The sequence below is a fragment of the Chionomys nivalis genome, chromosome 5 (assembly GCF_950005125.1).
Source record: "Chionomys nivalis chromosome 5, mChiNiv1.1, whole genome shotgun sequence".
NCBI lineage: Eukaryota > Metazoa > Chordata > Mammalia > Rodentia > Cricetidae > Chionomys > Chionomys nivalis.
In genome coordinates this window covers 7,153,644-7,169,593 of record NC_080090.1, presented here as the reverse complement: position 1 = coordinate 7,169,593, position 15,950 = coordinate 7,153,644, and the positions used below count along the sequence as shown (strand labels likewise).

At 45.5% G+C, this 15,950-nt stretch overlaps 1 protein-coding gene across 3 annotated transcripts in view; it reads right to left on the bottom strand.

The window, feature by feature from the left end:
• Esrrg (estrogen related receptor gamma) overlaps positions 1–15,950 on the bottom strand; it is a 559,413-nt gene that overhangs the window by 403,586 nt on the left and 139,877 nt on the right. The window lies entirely within an intron of this gene.

Genomic DNA, 15,950 nt, shown 5'->3' with positions numbered 1-15,950 from the left:
TAGTTTGTGTTCTGTGGTAGCAAGAACTGAAGTTCTGTGTGCCATACAGGTATTCGACACCCCAACCTTCCCTATGCCACTCCTCCCTTCCTTCCTGCCTACACATTTGGTGTCGGTGTTTATCAAAGATAACTAATATCCTAAGTCTTTATTTACTTCTGTTTATTGCTGTTTCAGCCAGAGTCGCTGGAGAACAGCGAGGCTTCTGGTCCATGGGCATTCTTTAATCACTGTTAGGAGGTAAAATCATCTGTGACAACTAATCCAAAAAGCAGATTATATTTATTTTGGCTACAGTGGCTTGCAATTCGTTAAAATCAACAAAGCCTTTTCATTAGCCCCCCGCTGGTGTCCTAAAAACAGACATTTTCGAGGGTCTCAGAGCTGCCGGGCTACACACATGCAGCCAAGCTAATTCTGACAGATTCATGGTGCCATTCTTAACACAAAATCTCATTAAACTAACAAACAAGAAACAGAACCCCTCTGCTTTCATACAAAGGCCTCATTAACATGCCTGAACTCCAAAATCAAAATCAGAGGCACAAAGCTTCCTGAATGAGGAAACTAAACAAACACAGAGGCTGTGGCATTAGTTAAGCAAGATTTACCAAAAATGGGAACTTTTTGTTTTCTCTTAAAAAAAAAAATAATCTGGGAAAGAATTAGAAATCAGAACCACGGTGCCTATTGCTAAGCGGTTTCTGCCTGGGCATCCTGGGCTTTCAGAGCCAGGCTGTGATTAACTTCATTGTTAAGGGAGCCGGAGCAGGAAGGAAGCCAGGCCAGTAATGAAGCAGAGAATGGAGATATTTGGTAGGGGTTGACCAGATCACAGACAGGTGTACACCAACCCCCATGACACTCAGTGCTCTCTCCCTCCCTCTCTCTCTCCTCTCTCCTCCCCTTTCCCCCTCCTTCTCTCTCTCTCCCCTCTCATCTCTCCCTCTCTCCTGCTTCTTTCTCCCCTTTCTCATCTCTTCTTCTGCCCCCCACTCTCTCCACTGTCTCCCTCCCTCCAACCCCCCCCTCCACTTTCCTCTCCCCTTTCCTTGTATTTGCAGGGCATTTTCCCAGCCTTGAGCCAGGGTTTAACACAACAGTGTTCTGCCCTGCTTCTGGAAGCATCATGAGCGTACCCCCACTGCTGCCGCATTTCCTCCCCCCCTCCCATAGGCACAATTTTTCATATGCACCATCTGGCTGTCCATCTCTCAGAAAAAGGACCTCTTTAACACCAAGTGGGGGCTTAAGGCTGAGGGGGCGGTCCGGGAAAGATGCTCACAGGTAGGACTCAGCCATCACCATGCCACCAGGCAGCAGCCATAATTAATGAATACATCAGAGGGTCTACTCAAGGAGTAAAGAAGGTAGACAATGATTTATGTTTACCTGAGGGGGAGATTATTTAGCTTTGCAGGAGCTTTGAAAACGAGGGAGCCCAGACACACTCAAATATGCTGGAGTCCCTCCCCAAACCTGATGGGAAATTCAAAAAGTAAGCAGGTCCAGGAATAAAAATGGGGAGCAGGCTAGAAGGTGAACCCCGAAGCATCCCCTCTGCTCTGGTCCGGAAGCGGCTATGAGATGATGTCTTTGTGATTGTCACCGCAGTCAAATCACCTGCTTGTCCTCCCAGACTAATCCTAAATGTTGTCAAAGGTAATTATCCCATGATACTTCACCCAACTCTCCAGGCTCATGCGTAGATTTCCAGAGGCTAAGGCAGAGCAGCAAAAGCCATCCCGGGGCAGCATCAGGCTAGGCTCCTAAGTGTGCAGGCTGAGCTAATAGGCCTGTCTCCCAGACAAAGAAAGCCAGAGTGGTGTCACAAGGGTCTCTGTCCAGCAGGTACCCATAAAACTTCGGTTTGTTCCCACTCATTCCACAAGCAAAAAGACCCATCTGTTAGAGCAGATAATCAAATCCAGCCTAGAAGGGAAATCCACACAAAGCTTCCCCAATCAGACTTTTGTCCACAGGGAAAAGCAAGCTACATCTGATATACAAGGTATCATTTTGGCTCTCTATAATTAAAACTATTGTTGCCATGGCAATCCAAAGAGTGCTGTAAATCCAGGGAAGGCCAATGTGGTGGCTTCTTGTTATTGTTGCTATTATCTGCTATACAATGCACACAGGTGTGTGTGTGTGTGTGTCTGTGTGTGTGTGTGTGTGTGAGTCTGCGTGTGTGTCTGTCTGTCTGTTCATGTATGTACAAGTGGATGTACGTGTGAAGGACAGATGGCAACCTTTGGTGCTGTACCTCAGGCCCCATCCACTGTGGATTTTGAGACCGTCTCTCATTAGCCTGGAGATAGCCAAGCAGGCCAGGCTGCCTGGCCAGCAGATCTTGGGGATCCCCATTTCCTCCTTCTCAGCATTGGGATTATAAGTGGATGTTATCACCTCAGCTTTTGATGTTAATCTGAGGGAAGGAACTCAGGTCCTCAAGCCTGCAAGGCGCTCAGTCGGATTACATTCAGTGCAGGGCAGGTACTCACTCGTCTTGGACAAAGGTTGTGTGCCTAAAAGATCCTGCTTCTGGTTGCACTTCTGGCAACCCCAGCCCACTGCATTCAATAGCTAAAGACCCATGGTCTTCCCGTGTATGGTGCACCCGCCAGCTCTCTCGGCACACCACAAGGCTTTCTTACCTGCTGGGTGCTCCTTGGTAAAGGATTACACTCAAGCAAGAAGCCCAGGTCACAGAAACAAGGCCACTTCCTGAGCCATCTTATCAGGCATTATGAGCCCCATGCTGTTCTCACTGAGGCAAACAAAGACTGCCTTGATTCCGTGACTCCAAGGGGATGGCCCAGTGGCTTTTATGACTGTTGTCATATAAACATGTCCTGGAGACCAGAATTCAGCAGTCAGCTCCAGGGAGACTCCAAGTTTCTGTTTTGGTAAGGTCGTTCTCTCACAGAAGACAGCATGGTATGAGGGTTTATAGCTGTGGGTATGTGCACTAGACAGAGAAGGGGGGGAGGCAGAGAGGGAGGGAGGGAGGGAGGGAGAGTTATAAACAAGCTTTTCCTGGTTTACTTAAAGTGGGCACACTATCGATGTTCAAGATCTTCTCAGGACAAAATAATCTAAGGCAAGGTAGAGAAATGGCCACGCAGGCTATTCTCCACCTGGCCTGTCGCAGACATTCTGAAGTCCAGTACAGGTCAGCTAGCTGAAAGCCAGAATGAGAGAATCTGTGTTTCCTAGATGTGCAGATCCAAAGATGGCCCGGTGGCACAGCCATGGACAGGGACCGCCAGGCCTCTGGAGACCCTGCATCACAGGTCTGCACACACGGGCAAACCCAGTCACAGGTGGGCATGCCCTGATACTCCGGTGGACACGTCACACGTTTAAAACTCAGGGGGGAAAAGACCCATCCAAAGGTAAAGACTCTAAGGAGGCAAAGGGTTTGTGACCTAGATGGCTTAGGTCTTAACTAGCTACTTAAAGCAGCTTCCTTTGGCTCAACCACGGGGAAATAAAAAAATTTAAAAATGACTCCACACCTGCTTCATGAAGCAATACCTCAGTTTCAAATCCCAGTCAGTGTTTCTTAAATTCTAGTTTACTTCTCAACTAAAAAGAATAGAAGCGAAACAAGCTGCTTGAGACTTGGGAAAGGGAGCTGCCAGATGGCTCAGTAGGTAAAGGAGCCTTCCTGCAGGCTGACCATCTGAGTTGGGTCCCTGGCAGGAGGAGAGAATGGATTCCTGGAGGTTGTCCACACACATTCATTCACAATAAACAAAGGTAATCAAACATTTAAGTTGGAGAAAACTCAGGAAAAGTAGTTTCCTTTTATATTTCCATTTTTGGGTCTGAGATGGCATCACAGTGGCAGCAATAATTCAGAGACGGGAAAAGAGGATATCATGTTTTCTTTACTGCTGGGACAGTGGCTCGAGTTGTCCAAAGAACCTCACAGTATTTCCCTTGGGGAATCCCAAGGCAACAGAGTAGCTGACAAAAAGGCCGGGAGGACTGAGATGGAGAGGGAGAGTGGTAGATGGGCAGACACAGCGCCCCTTCCCCCACCAAAGGAGCACTCAGCAGGGCAGGGGCGCTGATCACCACACGTACTGACCAGGCCGTCCCACTAGAATACACCTTGTTGGGGAATTGGTATTGGGAGAGAAATTTTCAAATAAGCTTTCACTAAAAGACTAGATGCTTAGAAATGGCTACTGCCTCTTTTTCATCCCCAAAGCTCTCCAAGCCATACCCACTAGTTCTGCTCTCTGATAACGAAGTAGAAATCTAATACCAATCCTGAGAATTTATAGACACTTCTCTCTTTCTGAAAAGTACATGAATAGTGTATAGACACTCTTCAAAGGCTCCATTTTTCTCTTTTGTAGCAAAACGGCAAGAGCCTATGGGAGAGCGGAGCCTGGGGCAAAGTTCCTTTCTGCTTAGAAGCCACCTGCTAATCACCTGCAAGCAAGAACAGACTACAAGGGCGGCAGCCCAGAGTCCGCCCCTCAGCACCCTGAAGGGCAGGGGTTAAGCAGAGACAAAGTGAGAGAAGCTTTCTTGGCCTGAGGGGGCCTCTTCAGAGTGACCAGTGAGACTCCTCCCTAAGGACAGATTGGACGGGCTGGCGGGAAGCAGCGGCAGGCCATCAGAGGCAACTTGAAATAGGCCTGTGCACCAAATGTATGAAGCAGAAAGAAAGACAGGAAAAAGAATACCACTTCCAAAAAGCAGCCCAGAAATACCTTGGGAAGCTACTGCTTCCTGTTAAGACAGAGAGGCCGAGAGCTTCAGGGGCTTCGTGTACAAAAGGCTCTTGTCTGCCTGTCGCTGCCAGAAATGGGGGGGCCTTTTCAATTTAGGGTCTGACTGTGAACCTCAAATTGGGATTGTGAGATGGGTATGGAGAGAGTAAAGAAGGACCCTGGTTTCTTTACAAGATCCAATACAATCGGACTCTCCTCTCCTTCCAAAAAGGAGAGATCCTGGCAGACAATCCAGGGTGTTACAGGCTCAAGGTACAGCGAAGATGCTGCTGAGGACAGGCTCTGTGGGAGAGAACTTCCTGCTCGTCCAGAGGAAGGTACCAACACCCACATCAAGGCAGCTCAGAACTGCCTGTTACTCTAGCTTCAAGGAATCTAAAGCCCTCTTTGACCTCTTTGGATACCCAAACACATGTGTGCGTGTATACATGTACATACCCCGCCACACACACACACACACACACACTGCTTTAAAAACAGCAGTAACAAGGAATATGTCAAGAGACAAGCATTTACCCCTATTCTCATCATGAACAGCAATACTGAGGCCATTTCATGGGGTAAGCTCAATAATGTTTATCCAGGCACTGAGAAGTCAGAAGAAAGGAGCCCCAACTAGAGCAATTAAAAGGAAGAAAGTCTTTACATAAGTGATTGGTAGCCAGTGTCCCTGTGGGACCTGATTTTTCTATTGTCATTATCTATAAGGTGGCCATTCGCAGATCTTGCAGTGCAAAAGGCTCTTTGTACATGAAGCTTGTTGAAAGGCATTGTGGGTGGACTCACTGGCCTTCTCATGACAGCGTCTCCTGCACCCAAGGAATCCCTGCTCGACTATAACCATGCCTCTTTCCCCCAGGGTCTCTCCTTAACTGATTCTCTTTCCCTCTTGCCTTCTCATCCATCTCTTCTTCCACTTCAAGAACAGTGAAGAACTAATGGACTGAGTGCCCTCCAGGGCCAGTTTGTTGTATTTGCCACCACAGGTACCTAATGCCCAAACTTAGTCCAGCTGACTGTACTGGAGGGGCTTTTCTTACTCTCCTGGGTCTCCAAGATCCTGGGCATTTCTGATGACTTCACCAGGCACAGAGATGATTCGTTGGTCTACCCTGTCTTTCCCTGCTGGAGCTTACCACCCCTAACTATGCCCTGGGAAACTATATTACAAGATGAATGATGTATTTCAACATTCAAAACAATGCCCCACCCCCGAAAACAACCCAAATGTCCATCAAGAAATGAATGGAAAATGGGACTATCATTCCACTTGAAGGGGAAGGTTCTATACCATAACAAACGGCAAAGCCTGTTTACATTTACATTTAGTGAACTAAAGCAGAGGGAAAGAATGGCAAATACTATCTTGGTGTAGTTGCCTGAAGCACCTAGAGTGCTCATCACAGAGACAGGGAGTAGCATGGTACATGTTTCATCACAGAGACAGACAGGAAGTAGCATGGTACATGCTTCATCACAGAGATAGACAGGGAGTAGCATGGTACATGTTTCATCACAGAGACAGACAGGAAGTAGCATGGTGCATGCTTCATCACAGAGATAGACAGGGAGTAGCATGGTACATGCTTCATCACAGAGATAGACAGGGAGTAGCATGGTACATGTTTCATCACAGAGACAGACAGGAAGTAGCATGGTGCATGCTTCATCACAGAGATAGACAGGGAGTAGCATGGTACATGTTTCATCACAGAGATAGACAAGAAGTAGCATGGTGCATGCTTCATCACAGACAGAAAGTAATATGGTACAAGTCAAGGGATAGAAAGTAATGGATAGGTGTTGCTTCGAATTTTAATTGAGAGGATAACACCGGTCTACAGACGGGTGTTCATGTCCTCCCTACACCATAAGAATGGATTCAACGCCACAGAACTCTATAGTTTTCGTCTCTAAAGAAAAACACTGGAATTGGATGATGGTTAGTTGGTAAAGTGCATCCGTTGCAAGCCTGAGGACCGGAGTATGATCTTCAGAACACTCAAACATTATGGTGGGATGGTGGCGTGTTTATATTCCAAGTACTGGAAAGGTGGAGTTGAAAGGATTCTTGGGGCTCACTGGCCAGCCAGCTTAATCTAATAGGTGGGCTATGGGTAAATGAGAAATCCTGTGTCCCAAACAAAGCAGATGGTATGTCTGAGTGATACCTAAAACTGTCCTCTGGCCTTCCTTCTTTCTAAATACTCATTGGTCATTTACTCTGCATCGCGGAGAGTACTATGAGTGAGGACACACTAGAACTCATGATCTAGAAGGGACAAGGAATAGATCAGAAGTAACAGGACATCCCATAAAGTTGAGAAGTATTAAATTGCTTCATAGAAGATAATGAAGGCCTGGCTTGGAATGGTGGGGAGGGGTATGCCATCATGGGGCTGGGGGTGGAGGACACAGAGCTTAGAAGAAAAGCTGAGATGCTGGCTTCGAATAGGAGTGAGGTCAAAACTAAAGAGTTCATAGACGAACATTCCTAACAGTGAGAACAACAGTGAATGGAAAGGGAGAGGTACCAGAGGTGACTTGGCTCAACGGAAGCTTCACAGAGCCAAGGAGCATGCAGCTGCCTAAAGAGGGACACAATAGCTCATGGGGGGGAGGGGGGGGCTGAGAAATGACATTAAGCCTATTAGACTATTTTCCATAAAAGCTGAATGAGAACATTGGCCTCAATCCCCCATCTCCCTTCCTCTTCACCGATGTATTCAATTATAAAGATGCTAAGTCTGGGAGTCCTGTCCAAGCACAGCTACCTTGCCAGCAATGTCATCACCGGGTGTCCTCACCCTCCCAGAACACCACCAACACCCCTTCTCGTGCACACCACATCTTCCTGACTTCATCTGCTTCAGTAACTACTACATGGATCACAGAGGACCCCCCCAATAGCCCCTTGCCACCACCCCCACTTCTGAAAGACTCTGCCAAGTGCATTACGTAATCTCCCTTTCTGACTCACGCCCCTCCGAGGACCATTTCTCTGACTCACTTCTCCCTGTTCGCACTCATCCTTTTCTCCTTTCATCTCTCGTCTCTCTTCAAATCTGTTTCCCCGTAGACAGTCTTGCCTATTCCTCTTTCCAACTTCATTCTGTCTTCCTCCAACTTGGCTCTTTGCCGTAACAGGGAATGCACTTAGCCATCCCCGGGGCGTTTGTCACCTGTCCTGAGCTTGTATGGGAATCACTCTCTGGTCCAGCCTCCACTTCTGACTATCAGAGACAAACTTTACACCCTGACTCCCCAGCCTGTGCATTCCCTCTGTCCCTGCCTTCTCTACACACCAGTCTCTGTCGACAGAAGTACTCAGTAGGCAGACGTTGTTAGGGGAAATGAAGAGTTTCACTGTGGTAAAGAAGTAAGAATCACCTCATTTACCAAGAAAGGTAAAACAGACTTCTTGCCATTCTTGGAAATTATAAGCTGGCTAACAATGTGCAAGGGAAAAGCACAACAAGCTGGGCTGTCTCCGGCTAGGTATTAAACCACACTTAAGTTCACCTCAGCATCCAAATTTCTTCTTGAAAAATCTGGACAGGAAGAGCTGTAGGAAAGAGACATGTATGGCAAGCCTTGAAGAATAGCTGAGGTTTTAGAAAGCCTGAGAAGGGGCTGGTGGAGCTGGAAGCCAAAGACGAGAGAAAGCGACAAACCGGGAGTGAAAAAGGTCACCCCCAAGGTCTAATCAAAAGAACAGGATGGGTTAAGGCAGCACAGACTCTCCTTGCCAAGTCATTGCCAATTGGAGGAGATATGGAGACTACACGCAACTTCTGTGGGAACAATCGAATCATGAAGGAATGGGATTCTGGTCAGGGCTGGCATTGAGGATGGACAACTAAAAAGGCCAAGGACCAAGTTACCTTGGAAGGAACATGTTATCATCTGGTCCTAAGCAACTAGAGTAAGGCAGTGAGGTTTTTTTTATTATTATTATTATATTGCTTAATTTATTGTACATACTTAGGGAGTACAGTGTGACAACTTGAAACATTTGTGTAACATTTTCCTTAGTTTCTTTACCTTTGCTGAGATAAAATATCCCGAGAAATGTAACTTAAGGGAGAAAGGGCTTATTCCGACTCACGACTCAAAGGCACAGTCCAACCTTGAAGGTGGGGGCCAAGGTGGTGGGAGCTTGAAGCAGCTGGTTAGATGGTGTCCTAATCAGGAAGCAGAGAGTGATGGATGCCTGGGGCTCTCATACAGTTCAGGATCTCAGCCCGGGAATGGAGCTACCCACAATACCCGGGTCTTTCCACCTAAATATATCAACATAACCCCCCCACAGACACAGACACGTCTAGAGGTCATGCTGTGGCATGACTTTAGATTCTGCACAGTTGAACAATCAATACTAACTGTTACAGAGGGGTAAAGGTCAAGTAGGGGTGACTGGCATGTACAGTTCCCGATCATTACCACATGTGTGAGAACTTCTCTTCTGGGGGGTTGGACGTTATGGATGACATGTGTGATTGTCCCAATTCTCAAATTAAAACCCTGCTCCTTTTGACTCCTCCCTAATCCTTTTGAACCAAGTGTTCTTTATCCTCAGCTATGCCCCACCCTCCCAGATGTTCCCAAACAACAGACATCACCAAGGCCCTGACCACTCAATGCAGACATTTTTACACTATAAAATTCCCATCTGCAACTAGTCTACAACCTATGGCAATCAAGGACCCTGTTGAAACAAAACACAAAAGATGGAAAATTGACATTATCACTTTTCTTTTTTCCAACAAAAGGCCAATCTAAAAACAAACAACAAATGAAAACCAAAACAAAATGAGATCATAAACACCCTACTAAGATGAAATCATTTTTGACTACTATCCTACAATGAAAAGACAGACAAAGCAAAATTAAAGGGTAAACATAAAACAAGAAGACATTTATATAACATATTAAATTTGATTATTTATTTGCTTGGGATTTTTTTTTTGTATATGTGACGTTATGCCTGCCACAGCACATGAATGGGTATCAGAGGACAATTTTTAGAAGTCAAATCTCTCCTTTCACAATGTGGGTCCCAACGTTCAAACTCAAGCCATCTGACTTGACATCAAATGCCTTTACCCAGCAAACCTCCCGATCACTCCTTAGCATATCAATTGTAAAAGGAGTTAAGATTCTTAGTATATAAGAATGCTTTGAAAATTAAGAAAAATGATAATGAGCTTAATACAAACAATGTTGACCAGGCAATGCCAACATGTGAATTTATAAAATGGCATCAAACAAGTAAAAATGATGATAGGTATTCAGCTTAATTTACAAAGTTTAAGATGCAAATACAAACAGCTAAAGCTCCATCTCCAAACAACAAACCTGCAAGGGTGTTTGAAAGAATGACTTCCTAGAAATACTGATGCAAGGGTGATCTGTACAATTTCCTAAGGTTCATTGACTATTCTTTAATAGAAATTAAAATACAGACTCATCTTTGCTCAGAAATCCTGCTTTGGATAATAGTGCCCCCACCTACAAAGTAATTCCATTTATAGGAAAATCAGCTGCATAATGTCCGTCTTTCAGAAACTCTTCCAACCAAATTCTTCATATTTCCCTGTCTACAGCCCCTCTCCTTCTTGCCCCAGTCCATTTTTTTCTTACTGGTTTCATATTTATTTCCGACGCCTGGCTCCCTCAAACTATCTCTGTTAGCTCGGTCTCTGGATCATCTCCCATGCTCTGCCAATGGCTTTCTCTAACCAGGATCACTCTTCATTTAGACCTACATGCCAGGGCATTTTCATCACAGAGATTCCTCATCGTGCCTATTCCCACACAACCGAGCGCCTCTTACACACCTACTGTGCCTCTGATACACTTGTGTCTCTTCTTGCTGGCTGCCTGAACCCTGTCTGCCTGCCTTCTTCCAGGACAATGGTGTCATATTGGTCCCTTACTGGCCAAGTCCTTCAGCATCTACGGAGAAGTCCACTCAGTCAGCACCTCAGTGCTGGACTTCAATAGCTTCCCCACTGATGTCTTCTGTATCCTCATTCTTCCCAGCTCCAGTTAGAGTACATCTGATTGGCTGAGGGACGACCTGGGAAAAACTGCGAGGGTACATGGTGGATATTTGAGACAGATTGATATGGCAGCTCTGGTATCTGCCACATCCCTTAGGTTAAAGAAGCAACTTTTTCGTACTCCACAAGGCAGCGCAATGAAGGCCTGCCGAGCGACAAGCACGGCTACTTGTTAATGAAGCATTTCTGAAGAGAAAAGTCAAAGTTCTACTGACTAACTTAGTAGTTTACAATGTCGATTTCTTGTCCCAGAAGGTAGAGTGAACCAGGATGCTCAAAGGTAAGCAGTGCCTTACCTTCCGCTCAACTCAGAGCGGTTCCATCTTCATGTGTTCCGTATTCCCACACTCCCGTATCAGCTCTTCCACCGCCCGCACTCAGTGACCGCATGGCTTAATGCAATGCTGGCTCAGCAGGATGAACACACACACACACACACACACACACACACACACACACACAGCATTGACACAGCACATATAACACACTTATCACACACAGACAACACATCTACTATATACCTTCACACACACACACAGAGCCATCATACACCATATATAACACACCTACCTATCACACACAGACAACACATCTACTATATACCTTCACACACACACATACACACACACAGCAATCATACACCATATATAACACACCCATCACACGCAGACATATCTACTATATACCTTCACACACACACATACACACACACAGCAATCATACACCATATATAACACACCCATCACACGCAGACATATCTACTATATACCTTCACACACACACATACACACACACAGCAATCATACACCATATATAACACACCCATCACACGCAGACATATCTACTATATACCTTCACACACACACACACATACACACACACAGCAATCATACACCATATATAACACACCCATCACACGCAGACAACACATCTACTATATAGCTTCACACACACATGGATACACACAGAGCCCACAGGTTTAGGACTCAGCCCCCCAGCAATGAGTTGCACTTTACACACCACCCCAAAGCTGTTGGCTACCCAGAACTTTTGTCCAACTACAAGTGAGAGCCTTGTTCAAAGTCTTTCTCTGATCCTGGTAATATGCTACTAGAGAAGTTCACAGCACATGGGAAAGCACTTTCCCTGTGTGCTAAGTTATAAAATAATGTTACAAAGGCTCCATATGAAGCAGCAAATCATTGTGAATACATGCAATGGGCACAGAGCTTCGTGCTCTGGTCCCCTGCCCTCCTAGGACCTCCATGTGCTTTCTGTTTTTTCTGGGTTTTGTTTGGTTGGTTGGTTGATTTTTGGTTTTTTTTTGAGACAGGATTTCTCTATAGCTTTAGAGCCTGTCCTGGAACTAGCTCTTGTAGACCAGGCTGCACTCCAACTCACAGAGATCCTCCTGCCTCTGCCTCCCGAGAGATGGGATTAAAGGTGTGCACCAGCACCACCCAGCTCCATGTGAATTCTGAACCTCACGTTTCAGGGCTTTTCGTGGCATCTTCACTGAGGAGCGCTGGCAGGTCTCTGGCTCAACCTCCATCTCCTTGTTCACTCCTCAAAGATGAGAGTGGAGCTGAAAGTCCCAAGTTCTGTCCACGGCTTTGTCTTTCTGGAGAGCTGCCTTCATTCAGGAGCGTAAGAGTGCTATCAGTTCAGTGAGAGGAGTTCTTCCACAGTGGGAAATTTCAAGATATTAGAAGCCTTATCAAGAATAGGTGCTGATCCCAAACACGATTCTCGCCACACATCACAATTTCCCAGGCACACTTGGATTCCTGTAACTTATATGAACAGCTGGATTAAGGCATTGCCGGAAAGAAACGAACGGGCTGATGGGCCAGGGCACCATTTCTTAGTAAGGAGGTGCCGTTAGGATGTGCTCACTGAATTCTCACACCCAAGGGCACTGGCACTAGGACAATAAAGAAGTTGATCACTTCATTAATGTGAAAGTAAGCATTTGGACATCCCTGCTGGCACATACTCAGAGGCTTCGAGAATGCACAGCATAGCACATGCACATAAACACACACAGCACACACAAATGCACACACATATGATATCTATATAAATATATATGCTGCCAGATTCTGTTCCTGCTACAACCATTGTGCATTTCTAAGTGTTTTTGGCTACAAACTGAGATCTAATTTATCACAAATTTTTCTCATGGAATTTGAGAGAGGAAAATGGTAGATTTGCCTAATAAGGGCTAATGAGTGGATGCCATTGTCCCTGAAAATTTCGGCTCATATGAACCACACCAGGCTAAGCACCAGAGGCAAAAGCCTGTAACACACACCAGGAGCAGGGCCGCCACCCAGCATCATTTCTGAAATCAGAGGAAGGACGTCAAATCGTCATGGCTGGAATCCATTTGTATTCCCAGGGCACATATCCAGTGTGTCAGAAATTCACAGAGAGGCTTTCTCAAGGGTTCCTGAAACATCCACGCTGGAGATAAGCCACACTGGCAGGCTCCAGTGCGCTAGGAGTGGGTCTTCCCCTTTTAATTGGCACTTAGGCATGCCTTCAGAAAGAAGGAGAATTTTCACCACATTCTATTTGGTAAAGCATACCTCACATCTTGTCCCTGAAGAGCCAACATCAAGCCTTCTGCTAATTTTCAACCATAAATAAATGACATTGATGAAGTCACTAAATATGGAAACCATAAAAACGGCCAGGAAGGGCAGAAAAAAAAGATTGCCAAGATATTCTGCCCCAGCTTGCAACGAAAAGGTATTAAAATACCAATGATACAAAAATAGAGGAGCAATTATTCTTAGGAGCTGGGGAGGGGAGAGGAGCCATTCCCAGACTTTATAAGCTGGGTGGCTTGAAGGTCTCATTGATTACTTGATCAGTTGGTTGGCGAATGATTAGTCCTCGGAAGGTCGGAATTAGTGACTGAGGCTCTGCCTCCTCGGAATAAAATGTGTGGTTTCCCCTCTCCCACCCCCGTGACAGATGATATCTGTTTTCTCCCGTGAGTCTTGAATTTAAGAGCCAGTGAGGCTCAGCAACACTATATTCTGGCTCAAATGAGCTGAAAATTGCATTCAATTTGAATTTCAAAACTGGAAGGGAGGAAGGGAGGGGAAAAAACCTCCATACCCATCAACTATCCATACTTTTTCCTACTTCCTCCTGCTTAGGCACAGTTCTGCCAGGCTGGGGACCAGGAGCCCAGGATGTGCTGCAGGACAAAGAGCATTGCTGGATTCCTGCCCAGTCTGAGTTTAAAAATAAACTTTTAATAGACAGGATCAAAGCAAACCTCACTTTTACGTACATGCATAATGCAGAATGCAGCCCTCCAAACGAATAGATTTATTTCTCTTTCCCAAACCCAAACTGGCCTGCCTTTCCCCCCTTTTGCTCTGATGTAGTCTGCCAGTGATAGAGGTGGTGGTGCTTTCTCTGGAAAACTTCACAAAAGGTAAATTATTTCCTAAATTTAATTCCTGGGCTGATGAGATGGCTCCGCGGGGAAAAGGGCAGCTGTCCAAGCGTGAAGACTTGAGTTTGTGTAACCAGCACAAATGTAAAACATCAGGTGCATGAAAACCCAGTCATGGGGGCACGAAGACAGGAGGATGCCCTGCACTGAAAACTAAAGATGGTGGAAAGAGACTGAAGACGACGCCATCATTCGCCTATGGTCTCTCCACCGGCAGCGAACATGGAGAACCCATCTCTACACACGAGCACACACCCCATTCGTTCCTATGCAGCTCACTTACAACCTCATTCCATGATTTTCTACCCCTTTATCTGCGTCGCATTAAAGATGTGTTCTCTGAAAGTCCGGAGAGGAACCAGTAATGTTTTTCAAATCAAGTCTTATTTGAAAATCTCTAAGAGAACTGTAATTTAAAGCAATCTTGTGATAAATACTTTATAAAAGCCAGCCTACTTTTTACGTGCTAATAATTGGCCCTTTTTGCAGGAGCACAGCAAACATGAATTTGAAGAACACTCAAGTTTTCTGAAACAAAACCTTTCAGACAAGTAGATTTAGGTGCAAACAATATTTGAAATAAAAAGATACTACTATGAGCAATATATCATACCCCAGACTCATAGGACTAAAGGGTTTGGGGCCAAAACTCCTTTTTAGGGATTTGACTGAGACAACAAAGCAATGGCCACCTTGATTCTACCCCTAAAAACTGAAATTTTCCCGCCCTGAAACACTCAGGAGCAAGCACCACAGAGAGGAACGAGGGCAGAACCAGCATGCATTTCTGGACAAACACTCCTGAGTCTGCCATACTGCACATGCTCAGTAGGCCCTCAGCATCAGGCATGGCATCGTCCCTCCTACCTGGAGGAGGGAATACCTACTGCATCCTCTGCCCAGGCTCCACCTATGTGCCAGACCTGGAAGGAAGCATGGCCCTTCCCCCAACCCGTCAAGCCTCCAGTGACAGCCATCTCTGTGTAGTTCATAGGTCAAGTGAAATTACTGCACCCAGAACACCAGCAGAGTAATGGGTGGTGACCTATGGTTCTCAATGGAGATCTACAGTTTTCCTTCAAAAAAAAACAAAAAAAACAAAACTCCACATTTATCAATGGAAATAACAGAGCATTCGGAAGATAATGAGTTTATAATTCACATTGCAGAAACTGCAATCAGAGAGTTTTGCCTATCATGATCACAGAAGGAGAGGCACAGAAAAGTAATATTTTATACTCTATACTCGCTGACAACCACATTTCACAGGCTGGCTAACTAATCTCAGTGCAACAAGAACAGAGCCTGGGCAAGGAGCCTCATGATCCCTGCCACCCACATGACTTCTTTATGTCAAGACATCAGCACATGCAACAAAATGAAGCCCTGGAGAGGATTAAAAATGCTGCTTTGGGGTCAGACATAGCAATGCATGACTGTAATCCCAGCACTTTGCAGGCAGAAACAGGACAGATCTCTGTGAGTTTGAAGCCAGCCTGATCTACATAGAGAGTTTGTAGCAAGGCAAGGCTACATAGTGAGACAAGGTTACACTGTGAAACTCTGCCCATTTAAAAAAAAAAAAAATAGTGCTTTTCCATTTTAAAAGACTAAACACGGAAAACATCAGCTCTTTTGTTGACTGTGTCATTGGTT